The 19,711-nt window shown below is 47.2% G+C and overlaps 1 long non-coding RNA gene across 1 annotated transcript; it reads left to right on the plus strand.

The window, feature by feature from the left end:
- Positions 1-1,255: 1,255 nt before the first annotated feature.
- On the plus strand, positions 1,256-19,189 carry LOC119973856. The gene is made up of 3 exons (XR_005462392.1): positions 1,256-1,357; positions 14,107-14,181; positions 18,792-19,189. It is a non-coding gene; the product is annotated as an uncharacterized LOC119973856 (long non-coding RNA).
- Positions 19,190-19,711: the final 522 nt, after the last annotated feature.

Here is a 19,711-nt window from a genome sequence, read left to right on the forward strand (position 1 = left end):
CAGACACAAGGAGAACGTGCAGACTCCACACGGAGAGTGACCCAAGCCGGGAATCGAACCTGAGACCCTGGCGCTGTGAAACCATAGCACTAACCACTATGCTACCATGCTTTTGGCAGGGGTGATGAAGCCATGGCAATATGGAAGGCCAATTGTGTTTAGACACAATGTTGCTGCTACGCACCGTGGTGGTGCGCTGTCACAGCAGCCTGGGGGGTACCACACAGGTCTTACTCCATAAGAAAGACCACCTAAAAAAATTACCTTACTGTGCATCGGAAAAACTGGCCGCACACAACTAAATTTTAAAGACAATTAGTCAGGGCTTGTGATGATGATCAATGTTTTCAACTCTCTACTAGCATGGCTTTACGGTGGGTTTCTGCCCTGTCAGAAAATGCCAGCTAAAAATATCTGCTCCTGTGTTACCTCAAAGCAGCTAACATTCTAAAGCTTTATATTCTGAGTCACAGGGAAGTACATCGAGGCTATATAATCCATTCAACAATTAGATATTGAAAGACGTTATTTTGTAGGAAGTTGATAATTGTTTACCTGTCTGTCAGTACCCCGGGGGTTAACTAACTGAGCCACTGAGGTGAAGAAAATAATTAATTGGCTTGCATTATCAAAGTTCTTATATTACCAGAGATTTGCAGAAAATGTTCCCAAGACATCCGACTGTTGGTTTTAATTTAATAAAAGGCATGTATCAAGTAAGTAGTAGCAGTTATATTTTAATGTCATATCACAAATGGATACATTACAAAGTGACAATTTACATTCATCATGGACTGAACTAAAGTTTATGCATGAGTGAAATACACAGCAAATGCTGAGATTGCATTTACACCAACATAGGATGCAATGATCTGACAGCGCGGCACACCCTCAGTACTGTGTTGTCCTGTCAGTCTACTTTAGGGATGGGCACCACAAATCCTGGCCTAGCCTGCGACGCTCACACCCCACGGAAGAGTTAAAAATAAATGTGCTTATACCCTTGGGCTGGGGATGAATCTGGAACTTCCTAACTCAGGAACAAGAGCCCCACCACTGAGCCAAGCTGCCAATTACACTGAAATTAAACTATGGGCAGTGGCAGAGTGGCATTAGCCCCACATGTGGCATTTCCCTCTGTTCCTCTGCATTTCATTGCCAAATTTGCATATAGCACCACCTACTGGTGATTTGTAGTAATTGTATCACCAATACATTGGAAATTCTTTTGTCCACATTGTTAAAAGATATTGTGCTGGCTTCTCCGTTCCTGAGGCTAAGTGTCGACGGCAACGAAGGCTCCGTGGCGTTTCATGACAGGAAGATCGGAGCAAAACCCTCACCGATTCCGCTACCGGTGAGGGGCTAGCGCCTACATTGCTTGAAACACCCGCGGATCTGATTGTCGTCTGTATCCTTTAATTGTCTTGTCAATTAAAAACTGATCTGACTCAACCTTAAACATATTCAATTACCTGCCTCCACTGGGAGGTTGGAGTATAAAAGCAAGGAGATTATAACAAAGCTGAATGAAGCACAGCTTCAGCTAAACTGATGTATCACATCCAATTTTGGGCATCACACATTAGACTTTCAAGAGGGTGCAGATATGATTAACCAGCATAATTGCAAGGTTGAGGGACTTCAGTTATGAGGGTAGATTGGAGAAAGCAGTATTGTGCTGAGAGGAGACCTGATAAAGATATCCAAAATCACAAGGGATCTGAACAGAGTAGATAGGGAGAGACTGTTCCTATTGATCGAGGGCACACGTCTCAGGTAATTGGCAATGGAATCAAAGGCCACATGAGGAAAAAGCTGTTCTGCAAATGAGTGGCTGGGATCTGGAACGCGCTGCTGAAAAGGGCGGGATTCTCTGGCCGGGCCCGGTGACTGGAAATTCCCAACCGATGTCAGTGGAACTTTACATGTTCCACGCCCCGCCCAGGGTGAAAGAATCCAGCCTCAATCATAGCTTTCAAAAGGAATTGAATAAGCACCGAAAGGGAAGAAACATTGTCGGGCTACAGGAAAGGATCTGGGAGCGGGGCAGGCTTTGCTGGTCTTTTGGGGAGCTGTGTGGACATGATGGGTCGAATGGCCTCCTTCTGTGCGGTCATAACCATTCTGTGGGCTGGATTTTTTGGCCCTCCACTGATGTGTTTACAGGCAGGGCACTCGCAGAGTGTGGCCTGCTTGCCGTCTTCGTGCCCACCCCTGACCTGCCTCCCGTTTTAGGGGTGGGGTGGGGGGCAGGGTGGTGGTTTCCTGCCCGCCCTTGGGCCTATTGAGATGCCCAAGTGGCCAATTGATGGCTGTTTCAGTAGCTCATCCAGCCCCTGTTGCTACCTTTAGGGGGGAGGCCGAGGCCCAGCTGGTAAGCCTGCAGGCTTTACTCAGCAAGCTGGTATCGGGCAAGAAGTGGGAGGGGGGCACCCTTTAGAGGTGTCCCTTGCAGCCATAGGATGCAACCCCCGACAAGGTCATAGCCACTCTTAACTTTACCCAGGATGGTGGGGGCGGCGGGGGGGGGGGGGGGGGGGGGGGGGGTCTAGTTCACTTGGCTGGATGGCTGGTTTGTGATGTTAGAGCGTCGCCAACAGTGTGAGCTCAATTCCCGCACTGGCTGAGGCTATTAATGAAGGCCACACCTTCTCCACCTTGCCCCGCGCCTGAGATATGGTGATCCTCAAATTAAATTACCACCAGTCAGCTCTCCCCTACAAAGTGGAGAGCAGCCTATGGTCCTCTGGGATTATGGCAACATTTGTTTAACCTGGCCTTTCAATCCAGCCCCAGAACTTCCTCAGAACCCTCGCTGGAGCCTGGTAGCCAACCCGTACCAACATCGCGGGCTTACCGGACGTCTGGCTTCTGTCACCTCCTCTTCTCCAGGACTGGCTGCAGTCCCAACAGTGACCAGCACTCAAACCAGGCACTGCTGAGCCAATTAACACCCTCCGAGCGTAAAATGACTGTGAGGCAGCTGGCTATTTCGTGCTTTGGCTACTGACTGACTTTTTAGGCGATGAGGCGGGAATGCTGCACCTGGTAAAATTAAACTCTATGTTTTTATGAAATGAGGGAATGCTGGGCTGCCAGAGGTACTAGTCGGGATTTTGCAATCCCGCCTGCCCGGGAAGGGAAATTCCCATTCAAAGTCAACGGATCTTTAAATGGTCTGTCAAATTTTCTGTTCCATCTGCAACAATTCCCTCAGCGGACGGGACTGGACACTTTACCCCATCTTTTTGTCAAACATTAGACCAAGATAACTGTGAGGTAGATGTAAAAGGTCCCATAGCATTTTCTTCCAAAAGATTCTGGGTGTTCTCCCTGATGTGTTGGGCAGGCTGGGTCGATGTGGACTGCACTTGATGCAGTGTAGCAAGAGACAGACTTCCAACACTTGATGAGATGCAACTCGATTTTATTTAACATCTAAACTATTTTACATGTTCAACTGTGGGTTGGCACTATGCTGACTTGACTGGAGACCTGACACTAGCTTGACCAGACTTACTAGCTACCACATGGTGTTTGCACTGGCTAGCTCACGAGCTCTGACTGTCTCAGAGGCTGGGTCCCGAGAGAGCACGGGAAACTGGTGCGCTCTGGCTGTATAGTGGTCGTGTCCTGTCTGGTGATTGGCTGCTCTGTTCTGTGTGCTTACTGGTCACCCTGTGTGTCAATCACTGCCTGTCTGCACTCCATTATATACATAGATGTATATTATGACATCTCCCCCCCTTTTTTAATATTGTTTGTGTTCAGATAATAAATATTAAGGTGCATGTGCTTGTGTCTATGTGTGCGACTATACAGAAAGTGCTAAAATGAACTTAAATACATAGGCAGGTGCCGTTAGTGCAGATATAGGGCAGATGAAATGGTAAAAACGATATTTACAGAGGTCAAAACGATGAGGTAACAAGATTGTGCAAAAGTTCAGTCTATAAGTTTAGTCTTTGTGGTGGGCGACGAATTCTGGTTCACCGCCTCAAGGGTGGATCAGGGGCCGCCTGCACTTGGATAGGTGGGACCGCCGCCAGTGCGGTGGTCGCAGGGGTCGGCAGGATTGCTGGTAGATCGGTGGCCTCATGGTAGGGCACGTCCGGAGGAAGCATTGTGTGAGGTGGGACATCACGGTTGGGTGGCGGGCGTGGAACTCTGCGCAGCGCCCGTCTAGTGCATCGTAGGAAGGAGCCATCAAGTATGTGGACGAGGAACAATCTCGGGGCCACTTACTTGACCACCACAGCTGTGGCTGACCAGCCGCCGTCAGGCAATTGTACACGAAAACGATCAGTTGGGACCAGCTCGGGGAGATCCGTGGCATGAGCGTCGTATGCTGATTTCTGTTGGGCCCAAGACTGCTGCATCTTTTGTATGACCATGAGGTTGTCAAGGTCTGGAACATGGATGGCTGGAACCGTGGTCCTCGGAGTGCGATTCATGAGCATCTGCGCTGGAGACAACCCAGTGGACAGCGGGGTTGCTCTGTCTGCCAACAGCGCCAGGTTGAAGTCGGAGCCTCAGTCTGCAGCCTTGCATATTAATCTCTTGACGATATGGACACCTTTTTCGGCCTTCCCGTTTGACTGCGGGTAGTGGGGCTGGAGGTGAAGGGACAAAAGTTGTATAGCCGGGCAAAAGCAGACCACTCCTGGCTGTAAAAACAGGGGCTGTTGTCACTCATCGCCGTGAGCGGTGTCCCATGCCTGGCAAATGTTTCTTTGCAGGCTTTAATCATCGCCGTTGACGTGAGGTCGGACAGTTTCACCACTTCGGGGTAATTGGAAAAGTAGTCGACCAGAAGAACATAGTCACGCTCCTTGGTGTGGAAAAGGTCGACACCGACTTTGGACCATGGGGAGGTCACTATCTCATGTTGCTGCAGAGTTTCTTTGGGTTGAGTTGGCTGAAGGTTCTGACATGAAGGGCAGTTGAGGACCATTTGGCAACGTCCTGGCTGATGTCCGGTCAGTAGTCTGCCTCCCGAGCTCTGTGGCGACATTTCTCGACCCCCAGGTGACACTCGTGGAGTTGGCCAAGCACCATAGCTCACATGCTCTGCGGAATCACAATTCTATCAAGCTTCATAAGGATGCCAAATACCACCGTCAGATCGTCCTTGATGTTGTAAAACTGGGGACACTGTCCCTTCTGCCAGCCATTTGTGAGGTGCTGCATCACCCTCTGTAGCAAAGGATCCTTGGCCGTTTCCTCATGAATTTGAATGACCCCCTCATCAGGGGCCGGAAGGTTGGAGGCAAAGAATTGCACCTGCGCGTCAATTTGGCATTCAAAGTCAGTTCGCTCACACAGTGTGGTGATAGACCTGGAAAGGGCATCTGCAACAATGAGTTCTTTGCCTGGTGTGTAGACAAGTTCAAAGTCGTAGCGGCCTAGCTTGAGAAGGATTCGTTGTAGCCGGGGCGTCATGTCATTTAAATCCTTCTGGATTATGTGCACTAATGGCCTGTGGTCCGTCTCAACCGTGAATTTTGGGAGGCCATACACATAATTGTGGAACTTGTCGATTCCCGTTAGGAGGCCCAGGCATTCCTTCTCAAACTGAGCATACGCAACTGGGGCCCAGGAGGAGGAGTCATCCCGTTGGAGGAGCACCGCCCCAATACTGTCCTGGTTCGCGTCAGTGGATATTTTTTTCTTTTTGGTAGGATCGAAGAACGCCAGAACTGGGGCTGTGGTGAGCTTCACCCTCAGCTCACGCCATTCTTTCTCATGCGTGGGCAGCCACTGGAATCCCGTTGCCTTTCTGATGAGATGGCGGAGGGATGGTGGTGTGGGACGCCATGTTGGGAATGAACTTCCCGAGGAAGTTGACCATCCCTAAAAAGCGGAGGACCGCCTTCTTGTCCTCTGGGGTCTTCATGGCGTTGATCGCCGAAACCTTGTCAGCATCTGGCCGCACGCCTTGCTGCGAGATGTGGTCACCAAGGAATTTGATTTCTGATTGACCGAACGAGCATTTGGTCCTGTTGAGTCGGAGGCCATGCTCGTAGATTCTGTGGAATACCTGCTTGAGGCGAGCAATGTGTTCTTGAGGAGTTGTGGACCAGATTATGACATCGTCAACATACACTCGCACCCCCTCGATACCCTCCATCATCTGTTCCATGATACGGTGAAATACCTCTGAGGCAGAGATGATGCCAAAAGGTATCCGGTTGTAGCAGTAGCGACCGAACGGGGTATTGAATGTGCACTGCTTGCGACTGGATGCGTCCAGCTGTATTTGCCAGAAACCCTTGGAGGCGTCCAGCTTCATAAAGAATTTGGCATGAGCCATCTCGCTGGTCAACTCTTCTCGTTTTGGTATCCCTCATGATGTTGAGGTTTAGATCCTTGGGGTCGATGCAGATTCGAAGCTTCCCTGTCGGCTTCTTGACGCAGACCATGGAGCTGACCCAGTCCGTGGGTTCTGTGATCTTTGATATGATGCCCTGGTCCTGGATGTCCTGTAACTGCTGCTTGAGGTGGTCCCTGAGGGATGCCGGCACCCGACGCGGTGCGTGAACCACAGGGGTGGCGTCTGGTTTGAGCAGGATTTTGTATCGGTATGGGAGTGTGCCCATTCCATCGAACATGCTGCGGTACTGCATGATGATGTCATCAATTTCAGCCTGGAAGTTTTCATCAGGTGAGGCCGTCGCCTGTGAGGATGACATGGTGTGGACTCGCTGAACCAGGTTCAGGAGTTTGCAGGCCTAAGCACCGAGCTCTGTCAGGTCCTATGATCTCAAATCGCAGTGTCGCTTTAAATTACTTATTGGAAACTCCGAGTTGGCATGAGCCACTGGCAGCTATGGCATTGCCATTGTAGTCAAGGAGCTGGCAGGCCGGTGGAAGAATGCTTGGTCTGACGTGGATGGTGTCGAGATCGGATTTCGAGATGAGGTTCGCCGATGCGCCGTTGTCCAGTTTGAACCGGATGCGAGCCTTGTTATCTGAGAGGACAGCACACCACTCATTGCCAGGATCCACGCTGAGGATCGGGACGTGCTTCACTATCTTGGAGAAAGGCAGCACATGCCTTGTTATGATGCCCACCCGGAATGGGGATTTGAGGCACTCAGCATCAGGATCTGCTGGGCTATCGGAGTCGGCATGGCCTGCTGTATTGAACGGACGCTTCTGCACCATGGCTGGGATCGCTGGCTGCTGGGTGGTGGAGCAGATCTGCAAAGGGCAGTGGAGTGGCCAAGCTTGCCACACTGTAGACACCGTTGTGATTTTACGGGACATTGCCGCTTTAAATGGGCAAAGCCACAATTCGGACACGTCATGATGCCAACGTCAGCACATTCCGTGCGCCAATGTGCATGCACAGTGTGGTTGAACGTCGTACGCACCTCTGCCGGCTGGTCATCGGTCTCGCCGTCCCCTCGGTCGTGGCACACATGCGCAGGAGCCCGGAAAAAGCGTGCAAAATGGCCACTCTCGTTAATACTTAAGCTCTGCATTTGTGCGATGGCCTGCACCCATTCCGCCTCGTGGGAGGTTAGCTTTGCCGTTTCTGCCGCCCTGATGTGGGAGTACCGATTGTTAGCATGTTTGTGGCGAACGCACGTTTCGATGGCGATGGTGAAGATGAGCTGCTTGACTTTCAGGAGTTGCTGGCGAAGGGAATCGGAGTGGATCCCGAAAACAAACTGATCCCGGATCATGGAATCAGCTGTCGAGTCATAGTTACATGACTGCGCGAGGATGCGGAGATGGGTCAGAAAGGACTGAAAAGGTTCATCCTTACCCTGAAGCCTCTGCTTGAAAACGTACCGTTCAAAGCTCTCATTCACCTCAATGTCGCAGTGGCTGTCGAACTTCAGCAGGACTGTTTTAAATTTTGTCTTGTCTTCTCCTTCAGTGAATGTCAGGGAGTTGTAGATGTGGATGGCGTGGTCCCCGGCTGTGGAGAGGAAAAGTGCGATCTTCCTGGCGTCCGATGCGGCCTCGAAGTCGATGGCTTTGAGATAGAGTTGGAACTTTTGTTTGAAGTCTTCCAATTTGCACCGAGGTTGCCGGTGATGCAGAGCTGCGGAGGAGGGCGGACGTTTTCCATGTCACCAGATGGCTGTTTACTGGTCAACACTGATTCACTCAAGGTAGGTCCGTCAATTTTGAGCATCCAAACCTGGTACCATGATGTATTGGGCAGGCTGGGTCGATGTGGACTGCACTTGATGCAGTATAGCGAGGGACAGACTTCCAACACTTGATGAGATGCAACACAATTTTATTTAACATCTAAACTATTATACATGTTCAACTGTGGGTTGACACTATGCTGACTTGGCTGGAGACCTGATGCTAGCCTGACCAGACTTACTAGCTACCACATGGTGTTTGCACTGGCTAGCTCACGAGCTCTGACTGTCTCAGTGGCTGGGTCCCGAGAGAGCGGGAAAACTGGTGCGCTCTGGCTTTATAGTGGTCATGTCCTGTCTGGTGATTGGCTGCTGTGTTCTGTGTGCTTACAGGTCATCCTGTGTGTCAATCACTGCCTGTCTGCACTCCATTATATACATAGATGTATATTATGACACTCCCAGCGTCCGAACCAACTTTACCATGGTTCATAAATGAATGTTGTACAATGAAAACAGATTAAGTGGTCTTTCCTCTCACAATTATATCTTAAAATTTCAATCATTTGCTCCCTCTGCTGGACACATATGCAATTTCCTGATGTAGTCTTCAAACAAATAGTCATGAAATTTAAATATGAGGATGTCCACAATTTATAATTTTCTTCATTCATTCATGGGATGTGGGCATCGCTGGCAAGGCTCCTATCTATTTCTCATCCTTAATGACCCTTGAGAAAGTCGTGGTATGCCTCGGGTGGCATGGTGGCGCAGTGGTTAACACTACTGCATCACCACACCATGGACCCAGGTTCAATTCTGGCCATGGGTGTCTGTGTGGAGTTTGCATTTTTCCCTGTGTCTGCGTGGGTTTCCTCCAGGTGCTCTGGTTCCTCCCATAGTCCAAAAATGTGTAGATTAGGTGGATTGGCCATGATAAAATTTCCCCTTTGTGTCTACTGATGTTCAGGTTAGGTGGGGTTATGAGGTTATGGGGAAAGGGTAGGGGAGTGAGTCTAGGTAGGGTGCCCTTTCAGAGGGTTGGTGCAGACCCGATGGACCGAATGGCCTCCATCTGCACTGTAGGGATTCTTCGATTCTTGAGTATTGTTGGAACTGTACACACCCAGGCAATGGGCGAGTATTCCATCACTGATGGTGGACAGGCTTTGGGAAGTCAGGAGCTGAGTTATTGGCCACAGGATTCCTAGCATACCTGTTCTTGTAGCTACAGTATTTATATAAGAGCAGGAAGGTTATGGTGGAGCTTATAAAATGCTGGTTAGAGTACTGTGTGTGGTTCTGGATGTAACTGCACTAGATTGGGAGCAGAGGGGATTCAGCAGGATGTCGCCTGGGTTGGAATGTTTCAGCTATGAAGAGAGACTGGTTAGGCTGGAGTTATTCTCCTTGGAGCAGGGGAGACTGAGGGGGATCTGATCGAAATGTATACAACCATAAGGGACATAGACCCGTTGGTGGGAGAGGTCGTAAAATGTTGTCCTAAATGTTGTCCCAGTACTGAATGGACATTGTGAATCATTAGCGAACAACCCACTCTGATATTATGATGGAGGAAGGGTCATTGTTGAAGCAGCTAAAGATGCTCAGACCTAGAACGCTACCCTGAGGAATTCTGCAGTGGTGTATGGGCAGGCAGAGCATGGAAGAGTGGGCATGGAGACTGGGTAGTCACAAAGTGGAGGGGTAAAGGGTGAGGGCTATAGGGTGTAATAGCTTTTAAAACAACAGGGACAAAGTGTCAGAGAACCAAGGAGGGGACTCCACCCCACCTTGGCAGATGCCCACTCCAGTGACTGCCCCCAACCTGCTTTTGGCGTTGGTGGGCCTAATTTGATCCTGTCCCTCGTTCCCAAAGGTGAACATTGTGGTGATATGCATCGTTGTATATCCACAAGGGGTTAATGTAAATGCTCGACAACTAAGCAACCACTAGAGGGAGCACCAGATATATCATGACATGCAGACATACAGCCAATGGGTCATTACAACAGGACACAACCAATGGGTAATCAGGACACCCATCAGGACACAAGGGGCACTTCACAACCCATATAAAAGGACAGGGCACACATGCTCTGCCTCTTTCCACAGACAGACATCTGGAGAGTACATCAGGGTTGATCAACAGCATCACAGCCAGCACGTGGCTTAGAGCAGGCTGGTAAAGATAGACTGAGTTACTACAGCTAGATCAGCAGAGAGTCAAACTCATTTAAGAACTGTGTTAATAGTTCAATAAACACATTGAACTCATTTCATAGTCTGGAGCTTCCTTTGTCAAAGCATACATCAAGGAAGCAGCTTATGCTCTACGAAGCAACATAACACAACAAGCATTGTGTTTGCCGAGGCTCCTTATATCAAGATGGGTCTGCCAAGTCTGGAAATATTGGGACTGGAGCTATCCATCTTAAAATGCATCCCTTTGTCACATCCTGAGTAAATGATGCCTTGCTGCATAATTGCAAATTTAGCCTTATTATCACTAAGGCTAATGGCCATTAACCTTACAATTTGGATCAAAAAGACTTTGGATTACTAACACAGAGCTGGAGGGTGAGAGCTGATTGTGTAATTGTGTGCATCCTGGGAGAAGATGCACCGACAATGACGCAGATGAAGAAAACTGTGTGTCGTAAGCCTTTGGTTTTCAAAGCTGAGGTACCTGCAAGTATCCTTCCTCGCTGATGTCTCAGATTTCAGATTCAACCCACTGCTCACATTCCCCAATATTGTAAACCACACGTGAGGAACAGAAACAAGAAACTCCAGTGGCTTCCAAACTGCATGTCATAAACTTCCGATTCGTAAAGAAAGACACCCGTTTATGTAATGCCTTTCACAATCTCCGAACATCTCAAATCGCAGTTTATAGCCAGTTAAGAAACTTTAAAGTATAGTTCCTGTTGCGATGCAGGAAATGCAGCAGCTAATTTATGGACAGCGAACTCGCATAAACTACAATACAAGTGATCAAATATTTAGATTTTTGTTTACTGATGTTGGTTAAAAACAAATATTGGTTGGGAAAATATTAAAGCCTTTCTTCTAAAAGCAATTATTCCGTGGATCCATTCATTTGACGCTCGTTGACCTATTGGTTTTCCCTGTCAGTGTGATCAATTAGTTTTCCTTGTTAAGTAAAGTTATGCACTTCCTGTTGTGCAGTTGCTGCGGACAAGTGGAAGTCTCAGAGACACATGAAGGGTACTTCTGTTTCTATCTGAGGAAGGATGCTGTAAGGACTTTGAGTCCCCTCCCCTAGTCCATCCCAAAGAAGGAAGTGTGAAGGAGGACATAAATTTTCCTGAAAGAGCGAGTAGGCTTCAAAAATATTTTTTGTGAAGTACTTTGTTCCCAGGTCATAAAAGGTGCTATACAAATGCAAATCTTTCCTTCAATTTACACCAGCTTCTCCTAAGCCCTGCGACTGACAGAGATATGGAGGTTCAAGTTCTTCCATTGCCAAAAGTTTCCAAATGTAGTTTTCAATCATGCTGTTGGCTTTCTGCGATAAAGTCTTTCTCTGCCACCTGTTGTATCTTCACACCCATACACTGTTTTCTTTTTACTTTTGAGGAAATAGTGGGGGAAATATTTCTGAGCTGATTATCAACCCAATGGAACCGCAGTGACCAACAAGTCCCGGCGTTGGATTCCAACCCGGAGCTTCTGGGCGAGTGGTTAGAGTGGCACCAGTGTGCCACAAGGCCTCCAGCTCTCATCAGATACCTAACCAGCAGCAGCCAAAATAAAGAAATCCAAGGCAGGTTTGTGAGCACCAGCAAAGTGAAGGGGCAGAGTAACATTATGGGTGTAACTTTTCATCAAAACTGAAAGTAAATATTTCAATAGAGTTAGGAAAAAAAGGGGGCAGGGCAAATATTTGATTTCAGCATTGTTTATTCCCCATCCTCATTCAAATGCTTGCTTATGTTTCAGCTTTTCATTGTAGAACGACGGAACCGACGAGAACTAAAACGATTAGTAATATAAAAACAAATGCTGCATTCTATAACTTCACCAAAGTGAACAGTTCTTCCATCAGCAAGGATACAGGATAGAAGGAGGCCATTCACTGTAGAAATTGGAAAAGTGATTGCAGCGTCCGGCACATGGAAGCTTTAATGCACCAGTTGAGTGACAGGAATTGATCCCCATGCTTTGTGATTTAGCTAAGGAGAGGGTTGCAGCATGGCCACTCTTCAACACTAATTCCTAAAAACTCTTCTTGGTGAGGAGAGGGCGAATGGCGAAGCTTTGTATTAGAGAACAAGGAAACATCGACTCACCTTGAAGCTGACCATATGAGCCTGTTAAGTATTATTCCTTTTGAGTCACCAGCCACCTTATTCCAGAAAACACGGTTGCAATTTCCTTCGGCAGGAAGCCAGATACAAGTGCGAATGGACCACAGAACCACCTCATTGATTTTCAATGGTGCTTTTAAGGTGGTTCTTCAGGTTGTTATCATACAGGGGCCTCACGGTAGCATGGTGGTTAGCATCAATGCTTCACAGCTCCAGGGTCCCAGGTTCGATTCCCGGCTGGGTCACTGTCTGTGTGGAGTCTGCACGTCCTCCCTGTGTGTGCGTGGGTTTCCTCCGGGTGCTCCGGTTTCCTCCCACAGTCCAAAGATGTGCGGGTTAGGTGGATTGGCCATGCTAAATTGCCCGTAGTGTAAGGTTAATGGGGGATTGTTGGGTTACGGGTATACGGGTTACGTGGGTTTAAGTAGGGTGATCATTGCTCGGCACAACATCGAGGGCCGAAGGGCCTGTTCTGTGCTGTACTGTTCTATGTTCTATGTTCTACATGTTTTGGCAGAGTTTGAAACAAATAGGCTGCTAGTGTGAGGAATATGGGGGGCAAATTGTTGGTTTTGTGTAAGATCACACCAAGCCTGTGGGAATCCTACATACTTGGTTTTTGCTCTCTACAAGGCATTGGATCTGGCACAGCTGCAGTCTCCATGGAGAAACTGGAAGCCACGGGAGTACGTGGCTAAATTTTGGCCTTACCTGAAACGTGTGGGCTCAATTCCACGATCTGTGTAAAAGTAGCTGAGAAACCAATTGAACCTAGCACTGTTGAAAGAGGTTTTGAGGAAAAATGTTTTAATGTCATGATTCTTATTTAATGTCTTCATCAACAGTCTGTTGGATACCAAAATTGGAGATCGACTCGAGTGCCTTTTTCAGGCTTTTTTTGAACTGCTTCTTTTTCACACAAGACATAGTGTTGTTGGTTGACTCCACTCATGATCTGTCGTGTAATAGCCTCCATATTGAATGATGGGCCAACTAGTGACATATGGTCATGGAAGGGGGATGGTGGGAGACGCACCTGCCCCCTCATCTGGTGCGATGACCAAAAAAGATAACTTGGGAGATATTGATTGGAAAATTCAAGGGACATCTTATTTGGACTAAGAGGATTTAGGAAAGGAATTTCAGAATGCAGACCTGTGATGGCTAAAGAACTTTCCAGAGATGCTGCAAGAGGGGGATGGGGGAAGGGAGACGATCCTGAGTTAAAAGAAGGGACAGTGGAAGATGGAATGTAGGCAGGGAGGTTAGGGAGCTAAAATGAAGTCAGGTTAGTTTGAAACATAGATGATGATTTTGAAAGCCAGGTGATAGAGGATGGGAAGGCAATGCATTTCAATGAGAACTGAGTATGTGTGCAGGATCTAAATGGGGAAAGGATGCAAGGAGAGCACTTTTGAATAGGGTGTAATTTGCTTGAAGTGTATCTCAGGAGGTTGTATAGCTCTCAGTAAACTATCACCATCAAAAACAGATCAATTGGTTATTCATCTCGCATGATGTTTATAGAATCTTGCTGTATACAAAGAAACATTCTGTTTGCCTACATAGCTGCAGTGACCACATTTCAAAAGTTATTTATTGGCTGTGAGGGTGGAAACTACATTCAACATGAATATTAGTTTGTGCTGTTTTTCTTTCAGTGGCTGTGGAACGGTTAACACAAGAATGTCTCATGTGGAAGGCCTGAGCCTCATTAGCTTCCAATCGATGGAGATGTAAGTACTGTTCCAGCACTCATAGACAGCTCGCCATTTGGCAGGGTGAGAGGATTAGATTTCAGATGGTAGGAAATTCAGTTGATGGATAGAAGCATTAATAATGGTGCCAAGATTTATTTGGGGTGGGGTGGGGGGGGGGGAAAGAAACATTCATAACAATCATGAGACAAATCTTACACTTGCGTGTTTTTTGAGGAGACTGAAGCAATGCATAACCAGGTTACTGACCATCGTCTCGAGGCATTTGTTACCTCCAGTCCCTCTTCATAGGAATGCACTTGGACACCAACTTCTTCTTGATTGATTGATTAAGTTATTGTCACATGTACCAAAGTACAGTGAAAAGCATTTTTCTGCAGCTAAGGGAACGTACATGGTTTGTACATAGCAGACAAAAAAATGAATTGACAGAGTCCATCGACAAATAAATTGGTTACTGGGCGGAACAAGTGCCAAACAAGGCAAATACATGAGCAACAACAACATAGGGTGTCATAAATAGAGTTCTTACAGGGGACAGATCAGTCCAAGGAAGAGCAGTCTAGTAGCTGAGGGGAAGAAGCTGTTCCTATGCCTGGATGTGCGGGTCTTTACACTTCTATATCTCTGCCTGATGGAAGGGTCCTTAGAGTTGCTCCCCTTAGTCCTCAGAGCTGCTAAACCTCCCCATTGACCTTCTTGAAATGCGTTCCCTCCCCTGGCTACTCCCAGTACTCGAATCCAACCTTCTTGCTTTGACATAGCGTTGAACTCTCTGTTGTAGGCAGGACTTCTTGATTCATTGCAGGACAAGGAATTCCCAATTGCAACACCCAAGTTCTAAGGTCAAAGCATCAGCGGCAAACACAGGCTGCAACTAGAACTGGCACTGAGAAGAAGATGAGTGATTGGAGCACAATAGTATTCTGGCTAGCACAAACGCACACTCGGCGCACTCTGCCCATGCTAGGCCACACTGATGCTTAAGTACAATTAAGTGCTTTCATTGTTTTGACAATGCAGTAAGAAGAACATTAATTTTACAGATTTCCTCAAATGCAGCAAAATCTTTCAAAATGCTTCAGATTAAGGAGGAAGAATGTGCCAACACTGAGCGAAAAGACACAAAAAGAAAATAGAGAAGGTTAGGTTCGAAGCAGAAATACAAAGGAAGAAAAATCAGAAACAAAAGCAAAATGCAGTGGCTGGCGATAATCTGAAAAGGCTCTGTGGAGAGAGAGTAAAAGAGTTACATTTTCAGGTTAATGAACTTTCATCACAACAAGAAGAAATTAGAAATTTAACGCTCTCTGAACAAGTACAGAGCTAGGAGAGAAAAAGTTTTTGGTGGGGTAAATAGCAAATGGAAATTTGGTCTGTGATAGGGTGGAGGGCAGCAGTCATTAAATGACAAAGTGTTGATGGTGAAAAGAGGATAGTTTTAATAATAATATTTATTAGTGCCACAAGTAGGCTTACATTAACACTGCAATGAAGTTACTGTGAAAATCCCCCCAGTCACCACACTCCGGCACCTGTTTGGGTACACAGAGGGAGAAGTTAGAATGTCCAAATTACCTAATAACGTGTCTTTTGGGACTTGTGGGAGGAACCCGGAGCACCCGGAGGAAACCCACGCAGACACAGGGAGAACGTGCAGACTCCACGCAGACAGTGACCCAAGCCAGGAATTGAACCCGGGACCCTGGCACTGTGAAGCAACAGTGCTAACCACTGTGCTACCGTGTGGCCCATAGTTATCATGAGGGGCTGAGGGGCGGGGGATCTCCATTCAGCTATGTATAAAAGGTCGGCAAGTAAGGCACCGACTATGGAGAGACCCGATAGGGTCTACCAGGAGTTGCATTTAACGTGACTGTAAATAAACTAAAGTTCTTTATTCTCACTCAGTGTGGACTCCTTGTGTCCTTATTAAATAGCAATGTCACAAGTGAAGAAGGAAAAATAGGGTCCAAAGGTGCAAATAGTTACAGCAGAAAAAATGCCAGTCCCTGTCAGAGAAAATGACAGTTGTGGTTATGATTTTTCTGTCTCCAGCTTTGTATTTGCTTCTAAACAATTAAATATCAAACTTCTTCAAGTCGTCAGCCTGATGTGTTAACTTAGCTCTTCTCTCCACAGATGTTGCCTGGCTTGCATTTTCTGTTTTTGTGTTTGAAACACAGCTGGAGCAATTATCTGATTTGCTGTTTGTGGCTTGTATCTCTGTGTGGATTGGCTGCCTTTGTTCGTCACTATATTTCAAAACGACATTTATTTATGTGAAGTGTTTTGGGATTTGATAAGCTGCTATATAAGTCCCAGGTTACATGTTGCTGCCCTGATCTTCTACTGCCTTAACGTTGGTGGTAGATTTGGTGAAACACCATGAACAGCCACTTTATCCTGTTTCTCCGTGATTGTGCCAATATTCCATTCGACAATGCTGATAGAAAAACCTTTACCTTCTTGATATCACACAATGCAGTGTGGTCATTTTGAGGATGGTGGGGTTGCAATCTCATTGGATGTTACTGGATAGTGACAATGCGACAAGTGAGAACTAAGTGCCACTTTAAGATGTCTGAGACATTTTCTCAGAGGGTGAGGAAACATTGAGATTTTGCCTGAAGATGATAGAAGTTGTGCAGCATCGAGTAATAAGGGATCTGAAGGGATTGCATAAATGATGTGTTAGAAATTAATGTTTGCAAAATCAGACTCAATAGTACCCTTATTTTAGCGCTAAAATGCCATTCAGGTCACACATAGAACATAGAACATACAGTGCAGAAGGAGGCCATTTAAGCCATCACTTCCACCGTATCCCCGTAACCCAATAATCCCTCCAGTTACTAAGGGCAATTTATTTAGGCCAATCCACCCAACCTGCACGTCTTTGGACTGTGGGAAGAAACCGGAGCACCCGGAGGAAACCCACCCAGACACGGGGAGAACGTGCAGACTCCACACAGACAGTGACCCAGCGGGGAATCGAACCTGGGACCCTGGTGCTGTGAAGCCACAGTGCTATCCACTTGTGCTGCCCACTATACATGCACTCACTATATCTCTCTGTCCTGGTTTGACTTGCAGTAGACACCAGTTGGTGAGAATTCAGTGTGACAAATTGTGACGTCAGTCGGTATGCAAAACTGATTTTATGCCTACACTGCTATTGGCGCTGCTCATGCTAATTCCCTACTCATCAGCACTCTTTAAAGGGCTGCCTGTTGACCTCCTGGCTCAACTCTCCGATGTGCAACTCAAATATACTTGGCTAGAATGGATATGAGAGCCATGCTGCCGCACAAAACATCATTGAGCAGACAGTTGGTGTGCAGCAGCCACATTTCTGCTGTCTGGACCGCTCTAGAGGAGCCCTGCATGCTCACTAGTGTGGATGTCATAGCTCGTTGTGGTCTGCTGGACCCTACATAACCTAACTATGATGAGGCCATAGCTCCTGCCCTGCTGAGCGAAAGGGAAAATGGAGCAGGAGGATGAGCAGGAGGAATGAAGGAGACAATCAAGCCCTTTCCATCCAGTGACTACCTCATCCAGATGCAGTTGCAAAGAAGACAAGCCACTGCGTACAGATCTTTGGGGCTACACTTTGGGCACTGACCATGATGGTTATCTACACCTGCTGCTTTCTCAGTGTTTGCTTGGTGGTGGGCAGGGTGGGTTCTCCTGGTCCCCTTTGGATAGATGACCTCACTCCTCCTGTCCATGTCCTGCACCAGGACCTCTAATACAGTGCCTGAGAACCTCACAGCCTTCTCTCTGCCCTGTTGTGCTATTACCCTCTCCTGGCAAGTCACACTCTCTTCTCTAGCCACATGCAGGCTCTGTTGCAGCCTGTAAATAGTACAGGATTAAATGGTGCTCGCCTCACATGCACTTAGCCCCCTGCGAAGGAGTGCAGCCTCTCAGCAGCACATTAACACTGAGCTAGGATTAAGGGAGACAGAAAGGAAATATAAGAAAAGTAGGCTTAAAATTTAATGTTTCAAAATCTCGTCAAACAATTCACAACCTGAAGGCATGAAATTGCACACAATAATTAATTATGGTACTGGAGTGGTTGGCAGGCAGTCGTTAATATTAATCACTGTTATAACTTGGCCGCATCCGATTGGCTGGGAACAATTGGCCACCCAAGGCTCTTGGGTTATATGAGCTCCCCCAATGAGGGTGGTGGGATAATAACCTTGCAGCCGTACAAGTAGAACTGCTCAGTGTGGTACTGGCGAGAGAGAGAGAACCAGTAGTGAATCCCTGGTGCTATGTAAATATTATTATAAATAAAGTTACTTTCTGTGTGACTCTACAAACTTGTACTGGATTTTTCGTGTTTGTTCACAAGTTTGCCGACAGCGCTCAGTGGGTGTGCTGCGTTATCCTTCGGCAGTTGGGGCCGATCTCTTACCAGTTTCAAGCCCAGGGTCACATTCAACGTAAACATATAGATCACATGAGGTCCAGGAGGCCGCCTCTTTGGCAGATTCCTTGTGCCTGGAATGTGCTTCTCCAGCCGCAGCAGCCACCAGATCCAGATGCAGTGACTGCTCATCCTTGAGATTTGCCTCGGGCACCATGCTCACGGCCTGTTCGTGTCGTTACAGAACCCCACGGAAATAAGGACACTCGACTCTGACTCCAAAACGGACATGCAGGAGTACTCCAAGGAGGTGCCCTCGGGTCCACGGCCCATGGACTTGCATCCGTCTCGAAAGTGCTGTTCGCCTTCCTGATATATTCCACCCGATCCGGTGTCTCGTGTGCATGACGTCCAGCCTGATGTCAAATGAGTCTGATGCCCTCCTTCGCCAGGGTCTTCGGCGATTCTTTGGACTTTGGGGGAGGCCGGATGTTATAACGCGCCCGGATCCTATTGGCTGGGGACAATTGGTTACCCCGAGGGTCTTGAGGAATATGAGCACCGATGAGGTGGGAGGGGCAATCATTAACCTTTCAACTGTATAAATAGAGCTGGCCAGTGTGGTACCGGCGAGAGAGAAAGAACCAGCAGTGAACTACTGGTGCTGTGTAAATATTGTTGTAAATAAAGTTACTTTCTGTCTGATTCTACAAACCAATGCTGGATTCTTCTTTGCCCTCACAAAAATAACATTGCTAAAAGTGTTCTTAGGCTTTTAATTACTTGCCCGAAATGTTTGTGACGTGTTTAGTTTACAGCTACCATACAAATGTACCATTATATTCGATAAATGTCAACGGTGAGGCGGACAGCAGGTTCCATGTCCTTTTGGATATCTGCAATTGACCCTCAATCTGCCCCTGGTCTGAAGTTGCTTCACCATTTGTGAGCAAATATAAGCTTTTGTTATTATGACAGCAAAATCTGGTCCAATATGTGTTCCTGATGGCCGAAGCACTTTTTCAGGAATGAAAATTCATCCAACTTTAGCTCTGTGGCATATTATTTTATTTTTCAGTGATGAGATGGCTATAGAATCATAGAGAAGACCTACAATGCAGAAGGAGGCCAGTCGCCCCATCGAGTCTGCATCGACCCTTCAAA

The sequence above is a fragment of the Scyliorhinus canicula genome, chromosome 11 (genome assembly GCF_902713615.1).
Source record: "Scyliorhinus canicula chromosome 11, sScyCan1.1, whole genome shotgun sequence".
In the NCBI taxonomy this organism is placed as follows: Eukaryota; Metazoa; Chordata; class Chondrichthyes; order Carcharhiniformes; family Scyliorhinidae; genus Scyliorhinus; species Scyliorhinus canicula.